At 48.3% G+C, this 25046-nt stretch overlaps 11 non-coding genes and 1 pseudogene across 11 annotated transcripts; all 12 read left to right on the top strand.

The window, feature by feature from the left end:
* Positions 1 to 1707: 1707 nt before the first annotated feature.
* LOC140390959 (U1 spliceosomal RNA) lies at positions 1708 to 1871 on the top strand. The gene has a single exon (XR_011934986.1). It is a non-coding gene; the product is annotated as a U1 spliceosomal RNA (small nuclear RNA).
* A 1922-nt stretch (positions 1872 to 3793) lies between these two features.
* Positions 3794 to 3957, top strand: LOC140390637 (U1 spliceosomal RNA). The gene has a single exon (XR_011934697.1). It is a non-coding gene; the product is annotated as a U1 spliceosomal RNA (small nuclear RNA).
* Positions 3958 to 5893: 1936 nt separating this feature from the next.
* Positions 5894 to 6057, top strand: LOC140390958 (U1 spliceosomal RNA). The gene has a single exon (XR_011934985.1). It is a non-coding gene; the product is annotated as a U1 spliceosomal RNA (small nuclear RNA).
* A 1911-nt stretch (positions 6058 to 7968) lies between these two features.
* Positions 7969 to 8132, top strand: LOC140390956 (U1 spliceosomal RNA). Its single transcript, XR_011934983.1, has one exon. It is a non-coding gene; the product is annotated as a U1 spliceosomal RNA (small nuclear RNA).
* A 1911-nt stretch (positions 8133 to 10043) lies between these two features.
* On the top strand, positions 10044 to 10207 carry LOC140390944 (U1 spliceosomal RNA). Its single transcript, XR_011934972.1, has one exon. It is a non-coding gene; the product is annotated as a U1 spliceosomal RNA (small nuclear RNA).
* Positions 10208 to 12114: 1907 nt separating this feature from the next.
* Positions 12115 to 12278, top strand: LOC140390933 (U1 spliceosomal RNA). The gene has a single exon (XR_011934965.1). It is a non-coding gene; the product is annotated as a U1 spliceosomal RNA (small nuclear RNA).
* A 1936-nt stretch (positions 12279 to 14214) lies between these two features.
* LOC140390922 (U1 spliceosomal RNA) lies at positions 14215 to 14378 on the top strand. Its single transcript, XR_011934959.1, has one exon. It is a non-coding gene; the product is annotated as a U1 spliceosomal RNA (small nuclear RNA).
* A 1912-nt stretch (positions 14379 to 16290) lies between these two features.
* On the top strand, positions 16291 to 16454 carry LOC140390910 (U1 spliceosomal RNA). The gene has a single exon (XR_011934952.1). It is a non-coding gene; the product is annotated as a U1 spliceosomal RNA (small nuclear RNA).
* A 1928-nt stretch (positions 16455 to 18382) lies between these two features.
* On the top strand, positions 18383 to 18545 carry LOC140390835 (U1 spliceosomal RNA). The gene has a single exon (XR_011934891.1). It is a non-coding gene; the product is annotated as a U1 spliceosomal RNA (small nuclear RNA).
* Positions 18546 to 20466: 1921 nt separating this feature from the next.
* LOC140390875 (U1 spliceosomal RNA) lies at positions 20467 to 20617 on the top strand (annotated as a pseudogene).
* A 1944-nt stretch (positions 20618 to 22561) lies between these two features.
* On the top strand, positions 22562 to 22725 carry LOC140390746 (U1 spliceosomal RNA). Its single transcript, XR_011934803.1, has one exon. It is a non-coding gene; the product is annotated as a U1 spliceosomal RNA (small nuclear RNA).
* Positions 22726 to 24647: 1922 nt separating this feature from the next.
* On the top strand, positions 24648 to 24811 carry LOC140390898 (U1 spliceosomal RNA). Its single transcript, XR_011934946.1, has one exon. It is a non-coding gene; the product is annotated as a U1 spliceosomal RNA (small nuclear RNA).
* The last annotated feature ends 235 nt before the right edge of the window (positions 24812 to 25046 follow it).

Raw genomic sequence — 25046 nt, 5'->3', positions numbered from 1 at the left:
GAGGGCAGTTTAGCATAGCCAGTCCACATAACCAGCACCTCTTTGCACTGTGGGAGGACACCGCAGCACCTGGAGGAAACCCACGCAGACTCCGCACAGACAGTGACCCAGCAGCGAATCGAATCTGGCACCGTGGCGCTGTGAAGCCACCGTGCTATCCACTTCTGCTACCCTGCTGCCCTGCTGTTGCTTCACAGCTCCACGATCCCCGGTCCCATTCCCGGCTCTGTGGACTCTGCACATTCTCTGCGTGGCTTTCCTCCGGTTGCTCCCACAAGTCCCCAAAGGCATGCTGATAGGTAATTTGGACATTCTCAATTCTCCCGCTCTGTACCCGAACAGGCGCCGGATTTTGGCGACTAGTTGTTTTTCACAGTCACTTCATTGCAGTGTTAATGTAAGCCTACTTGTGACGATAATCATTGTTATTATTACAATCAACATTTATGTGACTCGCAAATCCTCCTCATCAATTTCTTTCTATCCCCGTTGAGGAAATGTTAACTCTGTGTCGGGTGTGTGTGTGTCAGAGGTGTGTGTGTGCGTTGGGGTGATTGTGAGTATCAAGAATGAGTGTGCGTGTGTTTTTCGTGGGGGGCTGGTGTGCTGGGTCTGTGCGTGTCAGATGGGTGTGTGCGAAAACGGCACATGGTGCAGTGGTTAGCACTGGGACAACGGCGCTGAGGACCCGGGTTTGAATCCTGGCCCAGGGTCACTGTCCGTGTGGAGTTTGCACATTCTCGCCGTGTCTGCGTGGGTTTCACCCCCACAACCCAAAGATGTGCAGGTTAGGTGGATTGGCTATGCTAAATTGCCCCTTAATTTAAAAAAATAACAAAATGATTGGGTGCTCTAAATTTAAAAGAAAAAAGATGGGTGTAGGAGTGTCGGGGTAGTGTGTCTGTTTAGGGGCGGCATGGTGGCGCAGTGCTTAGCACTGTTCCCTCACGGCGTCGAAGACCAGAGTTCGATCCAGGCCCCGGGTCATTGTCCATGAGGAGTTTGCACATTTTCCTCAGTGTTTGCGTGGGTCTTACCCTCACAACCCAAAGATGTACAGGCTAGGTGGATTGGCCACATCAAATTGCCAATAAATTGGAACATAAAATGAATTGGGTACTCTAAATTTATTTTTAAACAATATAGTGTGTGAGTGTGTGGTGATGCATGTGGGATGGGGTGCGTGCGTGGGGATGGGGGTGGGGAGCATGTCCCCATGAAGATTAACCTGACCCCACCCCCAAATAAACCTGCAAACATGCCTCTCAATAAACTGCTCATGACGCTAAAAAACCTCTCCTAGAGACAACAACCAACATCTTCGTGACTCCAAAAACCTCCTCATCAATCTTTCTATTTCCGTGTCAGAAAAGTTAATTGTTTCCTTGCTGAACAAAGATGGACAGACAAAGTTTTGAGAGAGAAAGTCTTCATTCCGGAAAACGGTCCATCGTTTGACTGACAGGTAGATAAGGGGCGGTTCACTTCCTTTTAAGGCCAATATGCAAATAGCATAGCGGACGTTTTAGGCAATGTGTTTCTTATAGAGAGGTATGTTCGACAATTTGTCAAAATCATACAACAGAACTAGTCTAATTCGGTAGAGATAATTGTAAGTAAAGTGACAGTTTGGCCGTGTAAATGCAGTAAGTGTGAGTGAAAGATGTGATGTGTGGTGTGGACTGGGAGGGTGTACTGTTTTTAAGCATACTTACCTGGCAGGGGTGAAACCATGATCAAAAAGGTGGTTCGCCCAGGACGAGGCTAGCCCATTGCACTTCGGGTGTGCTGACGCCTGCGATGTCCCCAAATGCGGGATACTCGACTGCAAAATTTGTGGTAGTGGGGGACTGCGTTCGCGCTCTCCCCTGATTTACGAAACAAAAATAGATTGATCCTTTTCAGATCGAGCAACCTGTTGGAAGCATCGCCCTAAAAACCTCTCCAGGAGCCAACAACAGGGTAGCATGGTAACACAGTGGTTAGCATAGAACATGCAGTTCAGAATGAGGCCGTTCAGCCCATCCAGTCTGCACCGACCCACTTCAGCCCTCACTTCTATCCTATCCCATTAACCTCTCCTAAACTTTTTTCGACAATGAGGGCAGTTTAGCATGGCCAGTCCACATAACCTGCACTTCTTTGCACTGTGGGAGGACACCGCAGCACCTGGAGGAAACCCACGCAGACTCCGCACAGACAGTGACCCAGCGGCGAATCGAATCTGGCACCCTGGTGCTGTGAAGCCACGGTGCTATCCACTTCTGCTACCGTGCTGCCCTGCAGTTGCTTCACAGCTCCACGATCCCAGGTCCCATTCCCGGCTCTGTGGACTCTGCACATTCTCCACGTGTCTGCGTGGCTTTCCTCCGGTTGCTCCCACAAGTCCCCAAAGGCATGCTGATAGGTAATTTGGACATTCTCAATTCTCCCGCTCTGTACCCGAACAGGCGCCGGATTGTGGCGACTAGTTGTTTTTCACAGTAACTTCATTGCAGTGTTAATGTAAGCCTACTTGTGACGATAATCATTGTTTTTATTACAATCAACATCTTTGTGACTCTCAAATCCTCCTCATCAATTTCTTTCTATCCCCGTTGCAGAAATGTTAACTCAGTGTCGGGTGTGTGTGTTGGGTGAGTGTGAGTATCAAGAATGAGTGTGTGTGTGTTTTTCGTGGGGGGCTGGTGTGCTGGGTCTGTGCGTGTCAGATGGGTGTGTGCGAAAGTGGCACATGGTGCAGTGGTTAGCACTGGGACAACGGCGCTGAGGACCCGGGTTTGAATCCTGGCCCAGGCTCACTGTCCGTGTGGAGTTTGCACATTCTCGCCGTGTCTGCGTGGGTTTCACCCCCACAACCCAAAGATGTGCAGGTTAGGTGGATTGGCTATGCTAAATTGCCCCTTAATTTAAAAAAATAACAAAATGATTGGGTGCTCTAAATTTAAAAGAAAAAAGATGGGTGCAGGAGGGTCGGGGTAGTGTGTCTGTTTAGGGGCGGCATGGTGGCGCAGTGCTTAGCACTGTTCCCTCACGGCGTCGAAGACCAGAGTTCGATCCAGGCCCCGGGTCATTGTCCATGAGGAGTTTGCACATTTCCCTCAGTGTTTGCGTGGGTCTCACCCTCACAACCCAAAGATGTACAGGCTAGGTGGATTGGCCACATCAAATTGCCAATAAATTGGAACATAAAATGAATTGGGTACTCTAAATTTATTTTTAAACAATATAGTGTGTGAGTGTGTGGTGATGCATGTGGGATGGGGTGCGTGCGTGGGGATGGGGGTGGGGAGCATGTCCCCATGAAGATTAACCTGACCCCGCCCCCAAATAAACCTGCAAACATGCCTCTCAATAAACTGCTCATGACGCTAAAAAACCTCTCCTAGAGACAACAACCAATATCTTCGTGACTCCAAAAACCTCCTCATCAATCTTTCTATTTCTGTGTCAGAAAAGTTAATTGTTTCCTTGCTGAATAAAGATGGACAGACAAAGTTTTGAGAGAGATAGTCTTCATTCCGGAAAACGGTCCATCGTTTGACTGATAGGTAGATAAGGGGCGGTTCACTTCCTTTTCAGGCCAATATGCAAATAGCATAGCGGACGTTTTAGGCAATGTGTTTCTTATAGAGAGGTATATTCGACAATTTGTCAAAATCATACAACAGAACTAGTCTAATTCGGTAGAGATAATTGTAAGTAAAGTGACAGTTTGGCCGTGTAAATGCAGTAAGTGTGAGTGAAAGATGTGATGTGTGGTGTGGACTGGGAGGGTGTACTATTTTTAAGCATACTTACCTGGCAGGGGTGAAACCATGATCAACAAGGTGGTTCGCCCAGGACGAGGCTAGCCCATTGCACTTCGGGTGTGCTGACGCCTGCGATGTCCCCAAATGCGGGATACTCGACTGCAAAATTTGTGGTAGTGGGGGACTGCGTTCGCGCTCTCCCCTGATTTACGGAACTAAAATAGATTGATCCTTTTCTGGTCGAGCAACATGTTGGAAAGATCGCTCTAAAAACCTCTCCCGGAGCCAACAACAGGAGAGCATGGTAACACAGTGGTTAGCACAGAACATACAGTGCAGAATGAGGCCGTTCAGCCCATCCAGTCTGCACCGTCTCACTTCAGCCCTCACTTCTATCCTATCCCCTTAACCCATTAACCTCTCCTAAACTTTTTTCGACAATGAGGGCAGTTTAGCATAGCCAGTCCACATAACCAGCACCTCTTTGCACTGTGGGAGGACACCGCAGCACCTGGAGGAAACCCACGCAGACTCCGCACAGACAGTGACCCAGCAGCGAATCGAATCTGGCACCGTGGCGCTGTGAAGCCACCGTGCTATCCACTTCTGCTACCCTGCTGCCCTGCTGTTGCTTCACAGCTCCACGATCCCAGGTCCCATTCCCGGCTCTGTGGACTCTGCACATTCTCTGCGTGGCTTTCCTCCGGTTGCTCCCACAAGTCCCCAAAGGCATGCTGATAGGTAATTTGGACATTCTCAATTCTCCCGCTCTGTACCCGAACAGGCGCCGGATTTTGGCGACTAGTTGTTTTTCACAGTCACTTCATTGCAGTGTTAATGTAAGCCTACTTGTGACGATAATCATTGTTATTATTACAATCAACATTTATGTGACTCGCAAATCCTCCTCATCAATTTCTTTCTATCCCCGTTGAGGAAATGTTAACTCTGTGTCGGGTGTGTGTGTGTCAGAGGTGTGTGTGTGCGTTGGGGTGATTGTGAGTATCAAGAATGAGTGTGCGTGTGTTTTTCGTGGGGGGCTGGTGTGCTGGGTCTGTGCGTGTCAGATGGGTGTGTGCGAAAATGGCACATGGTGCAGTGGTTAGCACTGGGACAACGGCGCTGAGGACCCGGGTTTGAATCCTGGCCCAGGGTCACTGTCCGTGTGGAGTTTGCACATTCTCGCCGTGTCTGCGTGGGTTTCACCCCCACAACCCAAAGATGTGCAGGTTAGGTGGATTGGCCATGCTAAATTGCCCCTTAATTTAAAAAAATAACAAAATGATTGGGTGCTCTAAATTTAAAAGAAAAAAGATGGGTATAGGAGTGTCGGGGTAGTGTGTCTGTTTAGGGGCGGCATGGTGGCGCAGTGCTTAGCACTGTTCCCTCACGGCGTCGAAGACTAGAGTTCGATCCAGGACCCAGGTCATTGTCCATGAGGAGTTTGCACATTTTCCTCAGTGTTTGCGTGGGTCTCACCCTCACAACCCAAAGATGTACAGGCTAGGTGGATTGGCCACATCAAATTGCCAATAAATTGGAACATAAAATGAATTGGGTACTCTAAATTTATTTTTAAACAATATAGTGTGTGGTGATGCATGTGGGATGGGGTGCGTGCGTGGGGATGGGGGTGGGGAGCATGTCCCAATGAAGATTAACCTGACCCCACCCCCAAATAAACCTGCAAACATGCCTCTCAATAAACTGCTCATGACGCTAAAAAACCTCTCCTAGAGACAACAACCAATATCTTCGTGACTCCAAAAACCTCCTCATCAATCTTTCTATTTCCGTGTCAGAAAAGTTAATTGTTTCCTTGCTGAACAAAGATGGACAGACAAAGTTTTGAGAGAGAAAGTCTTCATTCCGGAAAACGGTCCATCGTTTGACTGACAGGTAGATAAGGGGCGGTTCACTTCCTTTTAAGGCCAATATGCAAATAGCATAGCGGACGTTTTAGGCAATGTGTTTCTTATAGAGAGGTATGTTCGACAATTTGTCAAAATCATACAACAGAACTAGTCTAATTCGGTAGAGATAATTGTAAGTAAAGTGACAGTTTGGCCGTGTAAATGCAGTAAGTGTGAGTGAAAGATGTGATGTGTGGTGTGGACTGGGAGGGTGTACTGTTTTTAAGCATACTTACCTGGCAGGGGTGAAACCATGATCAAAAAGGTGGTTCGCCCAGGACGAGGCTAGCCCATTGCACTTCGGGTGTGCTGACGCCTGCGATGTCCCCAAATGCGGGATACTCGACTGCAAAATTTGTGGTAGTGGGGGACTGCGTTCGCGCTCTCCCCTGATTTACGAAACAAAAATGGATTGATCCTTTTCAGATCGGAAGCATCGCCCTAAAAACCTCTCCAGGAGCCAACAACAGGGTAGCATGGTAACACAGTGGTTAGCATAGAACATGCAGTTCAGAATGAGGCCGTTCAGCCCATCCAGTCTGCACCGACCCACTTCAGCCCTCACTTCTATCCTATCCCATTAACCTCTCCTAAGCTTTTTTCGACAATGAGGGCAGTTTAGCATGGCCAGTCCACATAACCTGCACTTCTTTGCACTGTGGGAGGACACCGCAGCACCTGGAGGAAACCCACGCAGACTCCGCACAGACAGTGACCCAGCGGCGAATCGAATCTGGCACCCTGGTGCTGTGAAGCCACGGTGCTATCCACTTCTGCTACCGTGCTGCCCTGCAGTTGCTTCACAGCTCCACGATCCCAGGTCCCATTCCCGGCTCTGTGGACTCTGCACATTCTCCACGTGTCTGCGTGGCTTTCCTCCGGTTGCTCCCACAAGTCCCCAAAGGCATGCTGATAGGTAATTTGGACATTCTCAATTCTCCCGCTCTGTACCCGAACAGGCGCCGGATTGTGGCGACTAGTTGTTTTTCACAGTAACTTCATTGCAGTATTAATGTAAGCCTACTTGTGACGATAATCATTGTTTTTATTACAATCAACATCTTTGTGACTCTCAAATCCTCCTCATCAATTTCTTTCTATCCCCGTTGCAGAAATGTTAACTCAGTGTCAGGTGTGTGTGTTGGGTGATTGTGAGTATCAAGAATGAGTGTGTGTGTTTTTTTCGTGGGGGGGCTGGTGTGCTGGGTCTGTGCGTGTCAGATGGGTGTGTGCGCAAGTGGCACATGGTGCAGTGGTTAGCACTGGGACAACGGCGCTGAGGACCCGGGTTTGAATCCTGGCCCAGGGTCACTGTCCGTGTGGAGTTTGCACATTCTCGCCGTGTCTGCGTGGGTTTCACCCCCACAACCCAAAGATGTGCAGGTTAGGTGGATTGGCCATGCTAAATTGCCCCTTAATTTAAAAAAATAACAAAATGATTGGGTGCTCTAAATTTAAAAGAAAAAAGATGGGTGCAGGAGGGTCGGGGTAGTGTGTCTGTTTAGGGGCGGCATGGTGGCGCAGTGCTTAGCACTGGTCCCTCACGGCGTCGAAGACCAGAGTTCGATCCAGGCCCCGGGTCATTGTCCATGAGGAGTTTGCACATTTCCCTCAGTGTTTGCGTGGGTCTCACCCTCACAACCCAAAGATGTACAGGCTAGGTGGATTGGCCACATCAAATTGCCAATAAATTGGAACATAAAATGAATTGGGTACTCTAAATTTATGTTTAAACAATATAGTGTGTGAGTGTGTGGTGATGCATGTGGGATGGGGTGTGTGCGTGGGGATGGGGGTGGGGAGCATGTCCCCATGAAGATTAACCTGACCCCGCCCCCAAATAAACCTGCAAACATGCCTCTCAATAAACTGCTCATGACGCTAAAAAACCTCTCCTAAAGACAACAACCAATATCTTCGTGACTCCAAAAACCTCCTCATCAATCTTTTTATTTCTGTGTCAGAAAAGTTAATTGTTTCCTTGCTGAATAAAGATGGACAGACAAAGTTTTGAGAGAGATAGTCTTCATTCCGGAAAACGGTCCATCGTTTGACTGATAGGTAGATAAGGGGCGGTTCACTTCCTTTTCAGGCCAATATGCAAATAGCATAGCGGACGTTTTAGGCAATGTGTTTCTTATAGAGAGGTATATTCGACAATTTGTCAAAATCATACAACAGAACTAGTCTAATTCGGTAGAGATAATTGTAAGTAAAGTGACAGTTTGGCCGTGTAAATGCAGTAAGTGTGAGTGAAAGATGTGATGTGTGGTGTGGACTGGGAGGGTGTACTGTTTTTAAGCATACTTACCTGGCAGGGGTGAAACCATGATCAAAAAGGTGGTTCGCCCAGGACGAGGCTAGCCCATTGCACTTCGGGTGTGCTGACGCCTGCGATGTCCCCAAATGCGGGATACTCGACTGCAAAATTTGTGGTAGTGGGGGACTGCGTTCGCGCTCTCCCCTGATTTACGAAACAAAAATGGATTGATCCTTTTCAGATCGGAAGCATCGCCCTAAAAACCTCTCCAGGAGCCAACAACAGGGTAGCATGGTAACACAGTGGTTAGCATAGAACATGCAGTTCAGAATGAGGCCGTTCAGCCCATCCAGTCTGCACCGACCCACTTCAGCCCTCACTTCTATCCTATCCCATTAACCTCTCCTAAACTTTTTTCGACAATGAGGGCAGTTTAGCATGGCCAGTCCACATAACCTGCACTTCTTTGCACTGTGGGAGGACACCGCAGCACCTGGAGGAAACCCACGCAGACTCCGCACAGACAGTGACCCAGCGGCGAATCGAATCTGGCACCCTGGTGCTGTGAAGCCACGGTGCTATCCACTTCTGCTACCGTGCTGCCCTGCAGTTGCTTCACAGCTCCACGATCCCAGGTCCCATTCCCGGCTCTGTGGACTCTGCACATTCTCCACGTGTCTGCGTGGCTTTCCTCCGGTTGCTCCCACAAGTCCCCAAAGGCATGCTGATAGGTAATTTGGACATTCTCAATTCTCCCGCTCTGTACCCGAACAGGCGCCGGATTGTGGCGACTAGTTGTTTTTCACAGTAACTTCATTGCAGTATTAATGTAAGCCTACTTGTGACGATAATCATTGTTTTTATTACAATCAACATCTTTGTGACTCTCAAATCCTCCTCATCAATTTCTTTCTATCCCCGTTGCAGAAATGTTAACTCAGTGTCAGGTGTGTGTGTTGGGTGATTGTGAGTATCAAGAATGAGTGTGTGTGTTTTTTTCGTGGGGGGGCTGGTGTGCTGGGTCTGTGCGTGTCAGATGGGTGTGTGCGCAAGTGGCACATGGTGCAGTGGTTAGCACTGGGACAACGGCGCTGAGGACCCGGGTTTGAATCCTGGCCCAGGGTCACTGTCCGTGTGGAGTTTGCACATTCTCGCCGTGTCTGCGTGGGTTTCACCCCCACAACCCAAAGATGTGCAGGTTAGGTGGATTGGCCATGCTAAATTGCCCCTTAATTTAAAAAAATAACAAAATGATTGGGTGCTCTAAATTTAAAAGAAAAAAGATGGGTGCAGGAGGGTCGGGGTAGTGTGTCTGTTTAGGGGCGGCATGGTGGCGCAGTGCTTAGCACTGGTCCCTCACGGCGTCGAAGACCAGAGTTCGATCCAGGCCCCGGGTCATTGTCCATGAGGAGTTTGCACATTTCCCTCAGTGTTTGCGTGGGTCTCACCCTCACAACCCAAAGATGTACAGGCTAGGTGGATTGGCCACATCAAATTGCCAATAAATTGGAACATAAAATGAATTGGGTACTCTAAATTTATGTTTAAACAATATAGTGTGTGAGTGTGTGGTGATGCATGTGGGATGGGGTGTGTGCGTGGGGATGGGGGTGGGGAGCATGTCCCCATGAAGATTAACCTGACCCCGCCCCCAAATAAACCTGCAAACATGCCTCTCAATAAACTGCTCATGACGCTAAAAAACCTCTCCTAAAGACAACAACCAATATCTTCGTGACTCCAAAAACCTCCTCATCAATCTTTTTATTTCTGTGTCAGAAAAGTTAATTGTTTCCTTGCTGAATAAAGATGGACAGACAAAGTTTTGAGAGAGATAGTCTTCATTCCGGAAAACGGTCCATCGTTTGACTGATAGGTAGATAAGGGGCGGTTCACTTCCTTTTCAGGCCAATATGCAAATAGCATAGCGGACGTTTTAGGCAATGTGTTTCTTATAGAGAGGTATATTCGACAATTTGTCAAAATCATACAACAGAACTAGTCTAATTCGGTAGAGATAATTGTAAGTAAAGTGACAGTTTGGCCGTGTAAATGCAGTAAGTGTGAGTGAAAGATGTGATGTGTGGTGTGGACTGGGAGGGTGTACTGTTTTTAAGCATACTTACCTGGCAGGGGTGAAACCATGATCAAAAAGGTGGTTCGCCCAGGACGAGGCTAGCCCATTGCACTTCGGGTGTGCTGACGCCTGCGATGTCCCCAAATGCGGGATACTCGACTGCAAAATTTGTGGTAGTGGGGGACTGCGTTCGCGCTCTCCCCTGATTTACGAAACAAAAATGGATTGATCCTTTTCAGATCGGAAGCATCGCCCTAAAAACCTCTCCAGGAGCCAACAACAGGGTAGCATGGTAACACAGTGGTTAGCATAGAACATGCAGTTCAGAATGAGGCCGTTCAGCCCATCCAGTCTGCACCGACCCACTTCAGCCCTCACTTCTATCCTATCCCATTAACCTCTCCTAAACTTTTTTCGACAATGAGGGCAGTTTAGCATGGCCAGTCCACATAACCTGCACTTCTTTGCACTGTGGGAGGACACCGCAGCACCTGGAGGAAACCCACGCAGACTCCGCACAGACAGTGACCCAGCGGCGAATCGAATCTGGCACCCTGGTGCTGTGAAGCCACGGTGCTATCCACTTCTGCTACCGTGCTGCCCTGCAGTTGCTTCACAGCTCCACGATCCCAGGTCCCATTCCCGGCTCTGTGGACTCTGCACATTCTCCACGTGTCTGCGTGGCTTTCCTCCGGTTGCTCCCACAAGTCCCCAAAGGCATGCTGATAGGTAATTTGGACATTCTCAATTCTCCCGCTCTGTACCCGAACAGGCGCCGGATTGTGGCGACTAGTTGTTTTTCACAGTAACTTCATTGCAGTATTAATGTAAGCCTACTTGTGACGATAATCATTGTTTTTATTACAATCAACATCTTTGTGACTCTCAAATCCTCCTCATCAATTTCTTTCTATCCCCGTTGCAGAAATGTTAACTCAGTGTCAGGTGTGTGTGTTGGGTGATTGTGATCAAGAATGAGTGTGTGTGTTTTTTTCATGGGGGGCTGGTGTGCTGGGTCTGTGCGTGTCAGATGGGTGTGTGCGCAAGTGGCACATGGTGCAGTGGTTAGCACTGGGACAACGGCGCTGAGGACCCGGGTTTGAATCCTGGCCCAGGGTCACTGTCCGTGTGGAGTTTGCACATTCTCGCCGTGTCTGCGTGGGTTTCACCCCCACAACCCAAAGATGTGCAGGTTAGGTGGATTGGCCATGCTAAATTGCCCCTTAATTTAAAAAAATAACAAAATGATTGGGTGCTCTAAATTTAAAAGAAAAAAGATGGGTGCAGGAGGGTCGGGGTAGTGTGTCTGTTTAGGGGCGGCATGGTGGCGCAGTGCTTAGCACTGTTCCCTCACGGCGTCGAAGACCAGAGTTCGATCCAGGCCCTGGGTCATTGTCCATGAGGAGTTTGCACATTTCCCTCAGTGTTTGCGTGGGTCTCACCCTCACAACCCAAAGATGTACAGGCTAGGTGGATTGGCCACATCAAATTGCCAATAAATTGGAACATAAAATGAATTGGGTACTCTAAATTTATGTTTAAACAATATAGTGTGTGAGTGTGTGGTGATGCATGTGGGATGGGGTGCGTGCGTGGGGATGGGGGTGGGGAGCATGTCCCCATGAAGATTAACCTGACCCCACCCCCAAATAAACCTGCAAACATGCCTCTCAATAAACTGCCCATGACGCTAAAAAACCTCTCCTAGAGACAACAACCAATATATTCGTGACTCCAAAAACCTCCTCATCAATCTTTCTATTTCCGTGTCAGGAAAGTTAATTGTTTCCTTGCTGAACAAAGATGGACAGACAAAGTTTTGAGAGAGAAAGTCTTCATTCCGGAAAACGGTCCATCGTTTGACTGACAGGTAGATAAGGGGCGGTTCACTTCCTTTTAAGGCCAATATGCAAATAGCATAGCGGACGTTTTAGGCAATGTGTTTCTTATAGAGAGGTATGTTCGACAATTTGTCAAAATCATTCAACAGAACTAGTCTAATTCGGTAGAGATAATTGTAAGTAAAGTGACAGTTTGGCCGTGTAAATGCAGTAAGTGTGAGTGAAAGATGTGATGTGTGGTGTGGACTGGGAGGGTGTACTGTTTTTAAGCATACTTACCTGGCAGGGGTGAAACCATGATCAAAAAGGTGGTTCGCCCAGGACGAGGCTAGCCCATTGCACTTCGGGTGTGCTGACGCCTGCGATGTCCCCAAATGCGGGATACTCGACTGCAAAATTTGTGGTAGTGGGGGACTGCGTTCGCGCTCTCCCCTGATTTACGAAACAAAAATAGATTGATCCTTTTCAGATCGAGCAACCTGTTGGAAGCATCGCCCTGAAAACCTCTCCAGGAGCCAACAACAGGGTAGCATGGTAACACAGTGGTTAGCATAGAACATGCAGTTCAGAATGAGGCCGTTCAGCCCATCCAGTCTGCACCGACCCACTTCAGCCCTCACTTCTATCCTATCCCCTTAACCCATTAACCTCTCCTAAACTTTTTTCGACAATGAGGGCAGTTTAGCATAGCCAGTCCACATAACCAGCACCTCTTTGCACTGTGGGAGGACACCGCAGCACCTGGAGGAAACCCACGCAGACTCCGCACAGACAGTGACCCAGCAGCGAATCGAATCTGGCACCGTGGCGCTGTGAAGCCACCGTGCTATCCACTTCTGCTACCCTGCTGCCCTGCTGTTGCTTCACAGCTCCACGATCCCAGGTCCCATTCCCGGCTCTGTGGACTCTGCACATTCTCTGCGTGGCTTTCCTCCGGTTGCTCCCACAAGTCCCCAAAGGCATGCTGATAGGTAATTTGGACATTCTCAATTCTCCCGCTCTGTACCCGAACAGGCGCCGGATTTTGGCGACTAGTTGTTTTTCACAGTCACTTCATTGCAGTGTTAATGTAAGCCTACTTGTGACGATAATCATTGTTATTATTACAATCAACATTTATGTGACTCGCAAATCCTCCTCATCAATTTATTTCTATCCCCGTTGAGGAAATGTTAACTCTGTGTCGGGTGTGTGTGTGTCAGAGGTGTGTGTGTGCGTTGGGGTGATTGTGAGTATCAAGAATGAGTGTGCGTGTGTTTTTCGTGGGGGGCTGGTGTGCTGGGTCTGTGCGTGTCAGATGGGTGTGTGCGAAAATGGCACATGGTGCAGTGGTTAGCACTGGGACAACGGCGCTGAGGACCCGGGTTTGAATCCTGGCCCAGGCTCACTGTCCGTGTGGAGTTTGCACATTCTCGCCGTGTCTGCGTGGGTTTCACCCCCACAACCCAAAGATGTGCAGGTTAGGAGGATTGGCCATGCTAAATTGCCCCTTAATTTAAAAAAATAACAAAATGATTGGGTGCTCTAAATTTAAAAGAAAAAAGATGAGTGTAGGAGTGTCGGGGTAGTGTGTCTGTTTAGGGGCGGCATGGTGGCGCAGTGCTTAGCACTGTTCCCTCACGGCGTCGAAGACTAGAGTTCGATCCAGGACCCAGGTCATTGTCCATGAGGAGTTTGCACATTTTCCTCAGTGTTTGCGTGGGTCTCACCCTCACAACCCAAAGATGTACAGGCTAGGTGGATTGGCCACATCAAATTGCCAATAAATTGGAACACAAAATGAATTGGGTACTCTAAATTTATTTTTAAACAATATAGTGTGTGGTGATGCATGTGGGATGGGGTGCGTGCGTGGGGATGGGGGTGGGGAGCATGTCCCAATGAAGATTAACCTGACCCCACCCCCAAATAAACCTGCAAACATGCCTCTCAATAAACTGCTCATGACGCTAAAAAACCTCTCCTAGAGACAACAACCAATATCTTCGTGACTCCAAAAACCTCCTCATCAATCTTTCTATTTCCGTGTCAGAAAAGTTAATTGTTTCCTTGCTGAACAAAGATGGACAGACAAAGTTTTGAGAGAGAAAGTCTTCATTCCGGAAAACGGTCCATCGTTTGACTGACAGGTAGATAAGGGGCGGTTCACTTCCTTTTAAGGCCAATATGCAAATAGCATAGCGGACGTTTTAGGCAATGTGTTTCTTATAGAGAGGTATGTTCGACAATTTGTCAAAATCATACAACAGAACTAGTCTAATTCGGTAGAGATAATTGTAAGTAAAGTGACAGTTTGGCCGTGTAAATGCAGTAAGTGTGAGTGAAAGATGTGATGTGTGGTGTGGACTGGGAGGGTGTACTGTTTTTAAGCATACTTACCTGGCAGGGGTGAAACCATGATCAAAAAGGTGGTTCGCCCAGGACGAGGCTAGCCCATTGCACTTCGGGTGTGCTGACGCCTGCGATGTCCCCAAATGCGGGATACTCGACTGCAAAATTTGTGGTAGTGGGGGACTGCGTTCGCGCTCTCCCCTGATTTACGAAGCAAAAATGGATTGATCCTTTTCAGATCGGAAGCATCGCCCTAAAAACCTCTCCAGGAGCCAACAACAGGGTAGCATGGTAACACAGTGGTTAGCATAGAACATGCAGTTCAGAATGAGGCCGTTCAGCCCATCCAGTCTGCACCGACCCACTTCAGCCCTCACTTCTATCCTATCCCATTAACCTCTCCTAAACTTTTTTCGACAATGAGGGCAGTTTAGCATGGCCAGTCCACATAACCTGCACTTCTTTGCACTGTGGGAGGACACCGCAGCACCTGGAGGAAACCCACGCAGACTCCGCACAGACAGTGACCCAGCGGCGAATCGAATCTGGCACCCTGGTGCTGTGAAGCCACGGTGCTATCCACTTCTGCTACCGTGCTGCCCTGCAGTTGCTTCACAGCTCCACGATCCCAGGTCCCATTCCCGGCTCTGTGGACTCTGCACATTCTCCACGTGTCTGCGTGGCTTTCCTCCGGTTGCTCCCACAAGTCCCCAAAGGCATGCTGATAGGTAATTTGGACATTCTCAATTCTCCCGCTCTGTACCCGAACAGGCGCCGGATTGTGGCGACTAGTTGTTTTTCACAGTAACTTCATTGCAGTATTAATGTAAGCCTACTTGTGACGATAATCATTGTTTTTATTACAATCAACATCTTTGTGACTCTCAAATCCTCCTCATCAATTTCTTTCTATCCCCGTTGCAGAAATGTTAACTCAGTGTCAGGTGTGTGTGTTGGGTGATTGTGAGTATCAAGAATGAGTGTGTGTGTTTTTTTTCGTGGGGGGGCTGGTGTGCTGGGTCTGTGCGTGTCAGATGGGTGTGTGCGCAAGTGGCACATGGTGCAGTGGTTAGCACTGGGACAACGGCGCTGAGGACCCGGGTTTGAATCCTGGCCCAGGGTCACTGTCCGTGTGGAGTTTGCACATTCTCGCCGTGTCTGCGTGGGTTTCACCCCCACAACCCAAAGATGTGCAGGTTAGGTGGATTGGCCATGCTAAATTGCCCCTTAATTTAAAAAAATAACAAAATGATTGGGTGCTCTAAATTTAAAAGAAAAAAGATGGGTGCAGGAGGGTCGGGGTAGTGTGTCTGTTTAGGGGCGGCATGGTGGCGCAGTGCTTAGCACTGGTCCCTCACGGCGTCGAAGACCAGAGTTCGATCCAGGCCCCGGGTCATTGTCCATGAGGAGTTTGCACATTTCCCTCAGTGTTTGCGTGGGTCTCACCCTCACAACCCAAAGATGTACAGGCTAGGTGGATTGGCCACATCAAATTGCCAATAAATTGGAACATAAAATGAATTGGGTACTCTAAATTTATGTTTAAACAATATAGTGTGTGAGTGTGTGGTGATGCATGTGGGATGGGGTGTGTGCGTGGGGATGGGGGTGGGGAGCATGTCCCCATGAAGATTAACCTGACCCCGCCCCCAAATAAACCTGCAAACATGCCTCTCAATAAACTGCTCATGACGCTAAAAAACCTCTCCTAAAGACAACAACCAATATCTTCGTGACTCCAAAAACCTCCTCATCAATCTTTCTATTTCTGTGTCAGAAAAGTTAATTGTTTCCTTGCTGAATAAAGATGGACAGACAAAGTTTTGAGAGAGATAGTCTTCATTCCGGAAAACGGTCCATCGTTTGACTGATAGGTAGATAAGGGGCGGTTCACTTCCTTTTCAGGCCAATATGCAAATAGCATAGCGGACGTTTTAGGCAATGTGTTTCTTATAGAGAGGTATATTCGACAATTTGTCAAAATCATACAACAGAACTAGTCTAATTCGGTAGAGATAATTGTAAGTAAAGTGACAGTTTGGCCGTGTAAATGCAGTAAGTGTGAGTGAAAGATGTGATGTGTGGTGTGGACTGGGAGGGTGTACTGTTTTTAAGCATACTTACCTGGCAGGGGTGAAACCATGATCAAAAAGGTGGTTCGCCCAGGACGAGGCTAGCCCATTGCACTTCGGGTGTGCTGACGCCTGCGATGTCCCCAAATGCGGGATACTCGACTGCAAAATTTGTGGTAGTGGGGGACTGCGTTCGCGCTCTCCCCTGATTTACGAAACAAAAATAGATTGATCCTTTTCAGATCGAGCAACCTGTTGGAAGCATCGCCCTAAAAACCTCTCCAGGAGCCAACAACAGGGTAGCATGGTAACACAGTGGTTAGCATAGAACATGCAGTTCAGAATGAGGCCGTTCAGCCCATCCAGTCTGCACCGACCCACTTCAGCCCTCACCTCTATCCTATCCCATTAACCTCTCCTAAACTTTTTTCGACAATGAGGGCAGTTTAGCATAGCCAGTCCACATAACCAGCACCTCTTTGCACTGTGGGAGGACACCGCAGCACCTGGAGGAAACCCACGCAGACTCCGCACAGACAGTGACCCAGCAGCGAATCGAATCTGACACCGTGGCGCTGTGAAGCCACCGTGCTATCCACTTCTGCTACCCTGCTGCCCTGCTGTTGCTTCACAGCTCCACGATCCCAGGTCCCATTCCCGGCTCTGTGGACTCTGCACATTCTCTGCGTGGCTTTCCTCCGGTTGCTCCCACAAGTCCCCAAAGGCATGCTGATAGGTAATTTGGACATTCTCAATTCTCCCGCTCTGTACCCGAACAGGCGCCGGATTTTGGCGACTAGTTGTTTTTCACAGTCACTTCATTGCAGTGTTAATGTAAGCCTACTTGTGACGATAATCATTGTTATTATTACAATCAACATTTATGTGACTCGCAAATCCTCCTCATCAATTTCTTTCTATCCCCGTTGAGGAAATGTTAACTCTGTGTCGGGTGTGTGTGTGTCAGAGGTGTGTGTGTGCGTTGGGGTGATTGTGAGTATCAAGAATGAGTGTGCGTGTGTTTTTCGTGGGGGGCTGGTGTGCTGGGTCTGTGCGTGTCAGATGGGTGTGTGCGAAAATGGCACATGGTGCAGTGGTTAGCACTGGGACAACGGCGCTGAGGACCCGGGTTTGAATCCTGGCCCAGGGTCACTGTCCGTGTGGAGTTTGCACATTCTCGCCGTGTCTGCGTGGGTTTCACCCCCACAACCCAAAGATGTGCAGGTTAGGTGGATTGGCCATGCTAAATTGCCCCTTAATTTAAAAAAATAACAAAATGATTGGGTGCTCTAAATTTAAAAGAAAAAAGATGGGTGCAGGAGTGTCGGGGTAGTGTGTCTGTTTAGGGGCGGCATGGTGGCGCAGTGCTTAGCACTGTTCCCTCACGGCGTCGAAGACTAGAGTTCGATCCAGGGCCCAGGTCATTGTCCATGAGGAGTTTGCACATTTTCCTCAGTGTTTGCGTGGGTCTCACCCTCACAACCCAAAGATGTACAGGCTAGGTGGATTGGCCACATCAAATTGCCAATAAATTGGAACATAAAATGAATTGGGTACTCTAAATTTATTTTTAAACAATATAGTGTGTGGTGATGCATGTGGGATGGGGTGCGTGCGTGGGGATGGGGGTGGGGAGCATGTCCCCATGAAGATTAACCTGACCCCGCCCCCAAATAAACCTGCAAACATGCCTCTCAATAAACTGCTCATGACGCTAAAAAACCTCTCCTAAAGACAACAACCAATATCTTCGTGACTCCAAAAACCTCCTCATCAATCTTTCTATTTCTGTGTCAGAAAAGTTAATTGTTTCCTTGCTGAATAAAGATGGACAGACAAAGTTTTGAGAGAGATAGTCTTCATTCCGGAAAACGGTCCATCGTTTGACTGATAGGTAGATAAGGGGCGGTTCACTTCCTTTTCAGGCCAATATGCAAATAGCATAGCGGACGTTTTAGGCAATGTGTTTCTTATAGAGAGGTATATTCGACAATTTGTCAAAATCATACAACAGAACTAGTCTAATTCGGTAGAGATAATTGTAAGTAAAGTGACAGTTTGGCCGTGTAAATGCAGTAAGTATGAGTGAAAGATGTGATGTGTGGTGTGGACCGGGAGGGTGTACTGTTTTTAAGCATACTTACCTGGAAGGGTGAAACCATGATCAAAAAGGTGGTTCGCCCAGGACGAGGCTAGCCCATTGCACTTCGGGTGTGCTGACGCCTGCGATGTCCCCAAATGCGGGATACTCGACTGCAAAATTTGTGGTAGTGGGGGACTGCGTTCGCGCTCTCCCCTGATTTACGAAACAAAAATAGATTGATCCTTTTCAGATCGAGCAACCTGTTGGAAGCATCGCCCTAAAAACCTCTCCAGGAGCCAACAACAGGGTAGCATGGTAACACAGTGGTTAGCATAGAACATGCAGTTCAGAATGAGGCCGTTCAGCCCATCCAGTCTGCACCGACCCACTTCAGCCCTCACTTCTATCCTATCCCATTAACCTCTCCTAAACTTTTTTCGACAATGAGGGCAGTTTAGCATGGCCAGTCCACATAACCTGCACTTCTTTGCACTGTGGGAGGACACCGCAGCACCTGGAGGAAACCCACGCAGACTCCGCACAGACAGTGACCCAGCGGCGAATCGAATCTGGCACCCTGGTGCTGTGAAGCCACGGTGCTATCCACTTCTGCTACCGTGCTGCCCTGCAGTTGCTTTACAGCTCCACGATCCCAGGTCCCATTCCCGGCTCTGTGGACTCTGCACATTCTCCACGTGTCTGCGTGGCTTTCCTCCGGTTGCTCCCACAAGTCCCCAAAGGCATGCTGATAGGTAATTTGGACATTCTCAATTCTCCCGCTCTGTACCCGAACAGGCGCCGGATTGTGGCGACTAGTTGTTTTTCACAGAACTTCATTGCAGTGTTAATGTAAGCCTACTTGTGACGATAATCATTGTTTTTATTACAATCAACATCTTTGTGACTCTCAAATCCTCCTCATCAATTTCTTTCTATCCCCGTTGCAGAAATGTTAACTCAGTGTCGGGTGTGTGTGTTGGGTGATTGTGAGTATCAAGAATGAGTGTGTGTGTGTTTTTCGTGGGGGGCTGGTGTGCTGGGTCTGTGCGTGTCACATGGGTGTGTGCGAAAGTGGCACATGGTGCAATGGTTAGCACTGGGACAACGGCGCTGAGGACCCGGGTTTGAATCCTGGCCCAGGCTCACTGTCCGTGTGGAGTTTGCACATTCTCGCCGTGTCTGCGTGGGTTTCACCCCCACAACCCAAAGATGTGCAGGTTAGGTGGATTGGCCATGCTAAATTGCCCCTTAATTTAAAAAAATAACAAAATGATTGGGTGCTCTAAATTTAAAAGAAAAAAGATGGGTGCAGGAGGGTCGGGGTAGTGTGTCTGTTTAGGGGCGGCATGGTGACGCAGTACTTAGCACTGTTCCCTCACGGCGTCGAAGACCAGAGCTCGATCCAGGCCCCGGGTCATTGTCCATGAGGAGTTTGCACATTTTCCTCAGTGTTTGCGTGGGTCTCACCCTCACAACCCAAAGATGTACAGGCTAGGTGGATTGGCCACATCAAATTGCCAATAAATTGGAACATAAAATGAATTGGGCACTCGAAATTTATTTTTAAACAATATAGTGGGTGAGTGTGTGGTGATGCATGTGGGATGGGGTGCGTGCGTGGGGATGGGGGTGGGGAGCATGTCCCCATGAAGATTAACCTGACCCCGCCCCCAAATAAACCTGCAAACATGCCTCTCAATAAACTGCTCCTGACGCTAAAAAATCTCTCCTAGAGACAACAACCAATATCTTCGTGACTCCAAAAACCTCCTCATCAATCTTTCTATTTCTGTGTCAGAAAAGTTAATTGTTTCCTTGCTGAATAAAGATGGACAGACAAAGTTTTGAGAGAGATAGTCTTCATTCCGGAAAACGGTCCATCGTTTGACTGATAGGTAGATAAGGGGCGGTTCACTTCCTTTTCAGGCCAATATGCAAATAGCATAGCGGACGTTTTAGGCAATGTGTTTCTTATAGAGAGGTATATTCGACAATTTGTCAAAATCATACAACAGAACTAGTCAAATTCGGTAGAGATAATTGTAAGTAAAGTGACAGTTTGGCCGTGTAAATGCAGTAAGTGTGAGTGAAAGATGTGATGTGTGGTGTGGACTGGGAGGGTGTACTGTTTGTGAGCATACTTACCTGGCAGGGGTGAAACCATGATCAACAAGGTGGTTCGCCCAGGACGAGGCTAGCCCATTGCAGACGCCTGCGATGTCCCCAAATGCGGGATATTCGACTGCAAAATTTGTGGTAGTGGGGGACTGCGTTCGCGCTCTCCCCTGATTTACGGAACTAAAATAGATTGATCCTTTTCTGGTCGAGCAACATGTTGGAAAGATCGCTCTAAAAACCTCTCCCGGAGCTAACAACAGGAGAGCATGGTAACACAGTGGTTAGCACAGAACATACAGTGCAGAATGAGGCCGTTCAGCCCATCCAGTCTGCACCGTCTCACTTCAGCCCTCACTTCTATCCTATCCCCTTATCCCATTAACCTCTCCTAAACTTTTTTCGACAATGAGGGCAGTTTAGCATAGCCAGTCCACATAACCAGCACCTCTTTGCACTGTGGGAGGACACCGCAGCACCTGGAGGAAACCCACGCAGACTCCGCACAGACAGTGACCCAGCAGCGAATCGAATCTGGCACCGTGGCGCTGTGAAGCCACCGTGCTATCCACTTTTGCTACCCTGCTGCCCTGCTGTTGCTTCACAGCTCCACGATCCCAGGTCCCATTCCCGGCTCTGTGGACTCTGCACATTCTCTGCGTGGCTTTCCTCCGGTTGCTCCCACAAGTCCCCAAAGGCATGCTGATAGGTAATTTGGACATTCTCAATTCTCCCGCTCTGTACCCGAACAGGCGCCGGATTTTGGCGACTAGTTGTTTTTCACAGTCACTTCATTGCAGTGTTAATGTAAGCCTACTTGTGACGATAATCATTGTTATTATTACAATCAACATTTATGTGACTCGCAAATCCTCCTCATCAATTTCTTTCTATCCCCGTTGAGGAAATGTTAACTCTGTGTCGGGTGTGTGTGTGTCAGAGGTGTGTGTGTGCGTTGGGGTGATTGTGAGTATCAAGAATGAGTGTGCGTGTGTTTTTCGTGGGGGGCTGGTGTGCTGGGTCTGTGCGTGTCAGATGGGTGTGTGCGAAAATGGCACATGGTGCAGTGGTTAGCACTGGGACAACGGCGCTGAGGACCCGGGTTTGAATCCTGGCCCAGGGTCACTGTCCGTGTGGAGTTTGCACATTCTCGCCGTGACTGCGTGGGTTTCACCCCCACAACCCAAAGATGTGCAGGTTAGGTGGATTGGCCATGCTAAATTGCCCCTTAATTTAAAAAAATAACAAAATGATTGGGTGCTCTAAATTTAAAAGAAAAAAGATGGGTGTAGGAGTGTCGGGGTAGTGTGTCTGTTTAGGGGCGGCATGGTGGCGCAGTGCTTAGCACTGTTCCCTCACGGCGTCGAAGACTAGAGTTCGATCCAGGACCCAGGTCATTGTCCATGAGGAGTTTGCACATTTTCCTCAGTGTTTGCGTGGGTCTCACCCTCACAACCCAAAGATGTACAGGCTAGGTGGATTGGCCACATCAAATTGCCAATAAATTGGAACATAAAATGAATTGGGTACTCTAAATTTATTTTTAAACAATATGGTGTGTGAGTGTGTGGTGATGCATGTGGGATTGGGTGCGTGCGTGGGGATGGGGGTGGGGAGCATGTCCCCATGAAGATTAACCTGACCCCACCCCCAAATAAACCTGCAAACATGCCTCTCAATAAACTGCTCATGACGCTAAAAAACCTCTCCTAGAGACAACAACCAATATCTTCGTGACTCCAAAAACCTCCTCATCAATCTTTCTATTTCCGTGTCAGAAAAGTTAATTGTTTCCTTGCTGAACAAAGATGGACAGACACAGTTTTGAGAGAGAAAGTCTTCATTCCGGAAAACGGTCCATCGTTTGACTGACAGGTAGATAAGGGGCGGTTCACTTCCTTTTAAGGCCAATATGCAAATAGCATAGCGGACGTTTTAGGCAATGTGTTTCTTATAGAGAGGTATGTTCGACAATTTGTCAAAATCATACAACAGAACTAGTCTAATTCGGTAGAGATAATTGTAAGTAAAGTGACAGTTTGGCCGTGTAAATGCAGTAAGTGTGAGTGAAAGATGTGATGTGTGGTGTGGACTGGGAGGGTGTACTGTTTTTAAGCATACTTACCTGGCAGGGGTGAAACCATGATCAAAAAGGTGGTTCGCACAGGACGAGGCTAGCCCATTGCACTTCGGGTGTGCTGACGCCTGCGATGTCCCCAAATGCGGGATACTCGACTGCAAAATTTGTGGTAGTGGGGGACTGCGTTCGCGCTCTCCCCTGATTTACGAAACAAAAATAGATTGATCCTTTTCAGATCGAGCAACCTGTTGGAAGCATCGCCCTAAAAACCTCTCCAGGAGCCAACAACAGGGTAGCATGGTAACACAGTGGTTAGCATAGAACATGCAGTTCAGAATGAGGCCGTTCAGCCCATCCAGTCTGCACCGACCCACTTCAGCCCTCACTTCTATCCTATCCCATTAACCTCTCCTAAACTTTTTTCGACAATGAGGGCAGTTTAGCATGGCCAGTCCACATAACCTGCACTTCTTTGCACTGTGGGAGGACACCGCAGCACCTGGAGGAAACCCACGCAGACTCCGCACAGACAGTGACCCAGCGGCGAATCGAATCTGGCACCCTGGTGCTGTGAAGCCACGGTGCTATCCACTTCTGCTACCGTGCTGCCCTGCAGTTGCTTCACAGCTCCACGATCCCAGGTCCCATTCCCGGCTCTGTGGACTCTGCACATTCTCCACGTGTCTGCGTGGCTTTCCTCCGGTTGCTCCCACAAGTCCCCAAAGGCATGCTGATAGGTAATTTGGACATTCTCAATTCTCCCGCTCTGTACCCGAACAGGCGCCGGATTGTGGCGACTAGTTGTTTTTCACAGTAACTTCATTGCAGTGTTAATGTAAGCCTACTTGTGACGATAATCATTGTTTTTATTACAATCAACATCTTTGTGACTCTCAAATCCTCCTCATCAATTTCTTTCTATCCCCGTTGCAGAAATGTTAACTCAGTGTCGGGTGTGTGTGTTGGGTGATTGTGAGTATCAAGAATGAGTGTGTGTGTGTTTTTCGTGGGGGGCTGGTGTGCTGGGTCTGTGCGTGTCAGATGGGTGTGTGCGAAAGTGGCACATGGTGCAGTGGTTAGCACTGGGACAACGGCGCTGAGAACCCGGGTTTGAATCCTGGCCCAGGGTCACTGTCCGTGTGGAGTTTGCACATTCTCGCCGTGTCTGCGTGGGTTTCACCCCCACAACCCAAAGATGTGCAGGTTAGGTGGATTGGCCATGCTAAATTGCCCCTTAATTTAAAAAAATAACAAAATGATTGGGTGCTCTAAATTTAAAAGAAAAAAGATGGGTGCAGGAGGGTCGGGGTAGTGTGTCTGTTTAGGGGCGGCATGGTGGCGCAGTGCTTAGCACTGTTCCCTCACGGCGTCGAAGACCAGAGTTCGATCCAGGCCCCGGGCCATTGTCCATGAGGAGTTTGCACATTTTCCTCAGTGTTTGCGTGGGTCTCACCCTCACAACCCAAAGATGTACAGGCTAGGTGGATTGGCCACATCAAATTGCCAATAAATTGGAACATAAAATGAATTGGGTACTCTAAATTTATTTTTAAACAATATAGTGTGTGAGTGTGTGGTGATGCATGTGGGATGGGGTGCGTGCGTGGGGATGGGGGTGGGGAGCATGTCCCCATGAAGATTAACCTGACCCCGCCCCCAAATATACCTGCAAACATGCCTCTCAATAAACTGCTCATGACGCTAAAAAACCTCTCCTAGAGACAACAACCAATATCTTCGTGACTCCAAAAACCTCCTCATCAATCTTTCTATTTCTGTGTCAGAAGAGTTAATTGTTTCCTTGCTGAATAAAGATGGACAGACAAAGTTTTGAGAGAGATAGTCTTCATTCAGGAAAACGGCCCATCGTTTGACTGATAGGTAGATAAGGGGCGGTTCACTTCCTTTTCAGGCCAATATGCAAATAGCATAGCGGACGTTTTAGGCAATGTGTTTCTTATAGAGAGGTATATTCGACAATTTGTCAAAATCATACAACAGAACTAGTCTAATTCGGTAGAGATAATTGTAAGTAAAGTGACAGTTTGGCCGTGTAAATGCAGTAAGTGTGAGTGAAAGATGTGATGTGTGGTGTGGACTGGGAGGGTGTACTGTTTTTAAGCATACTTACCTGGCAGGGGTGAAACCATGATCAAAAAGGTGGTTCGCCCAGGACGAGGCTAGCCCATTGCACTTCGGGTGTGCTGACGCCTGCGATGTCCCCAAATGCGGGATACTCGACTGCAAAATTTGTGGTAGTGGGGGACTGCGTTCGCGCTCTCCCCTGATTTACGAAACAAAAATAGATTGATCCTTTTCAGATCGAGCAACCTGTTGGAAGCATCGCCCTGAAAACCTCTCCAGGAGCCAACAACAGGGTAGCATGGTAACACAGTGGTTAGCATAGAACATGCAGTTCAGAATGAGGCCGTTCAGCCCATCCAGTCTGCACCGACCCACTTCAGCCCTCACTTCTATCCTATCCCCTTAACCCATTAACCTCTCCTAAACTTTTTTCGACA

The sequence above is a fragment of the Scyliorhinus torazame genome, chromosome 14 (genome assembly GCF_047496885.1).
Source record: "Scyliorhinus torazame isolate Kashiwa2021f chromosome 14, sScyTor2.1, whole genome shotgun sequence".
NCBI lineage: Eukaryota > Metazoa > Chordata > Chondrichthyes > Carcharhiniformes > Scyliorhinidae > Scyliorhinus > Scyliorhinus torazame.
Note: the sequence above shows the minus strand (reverse complement) of the source record. Positions and strands in the feature narration are given on the sequence as shown.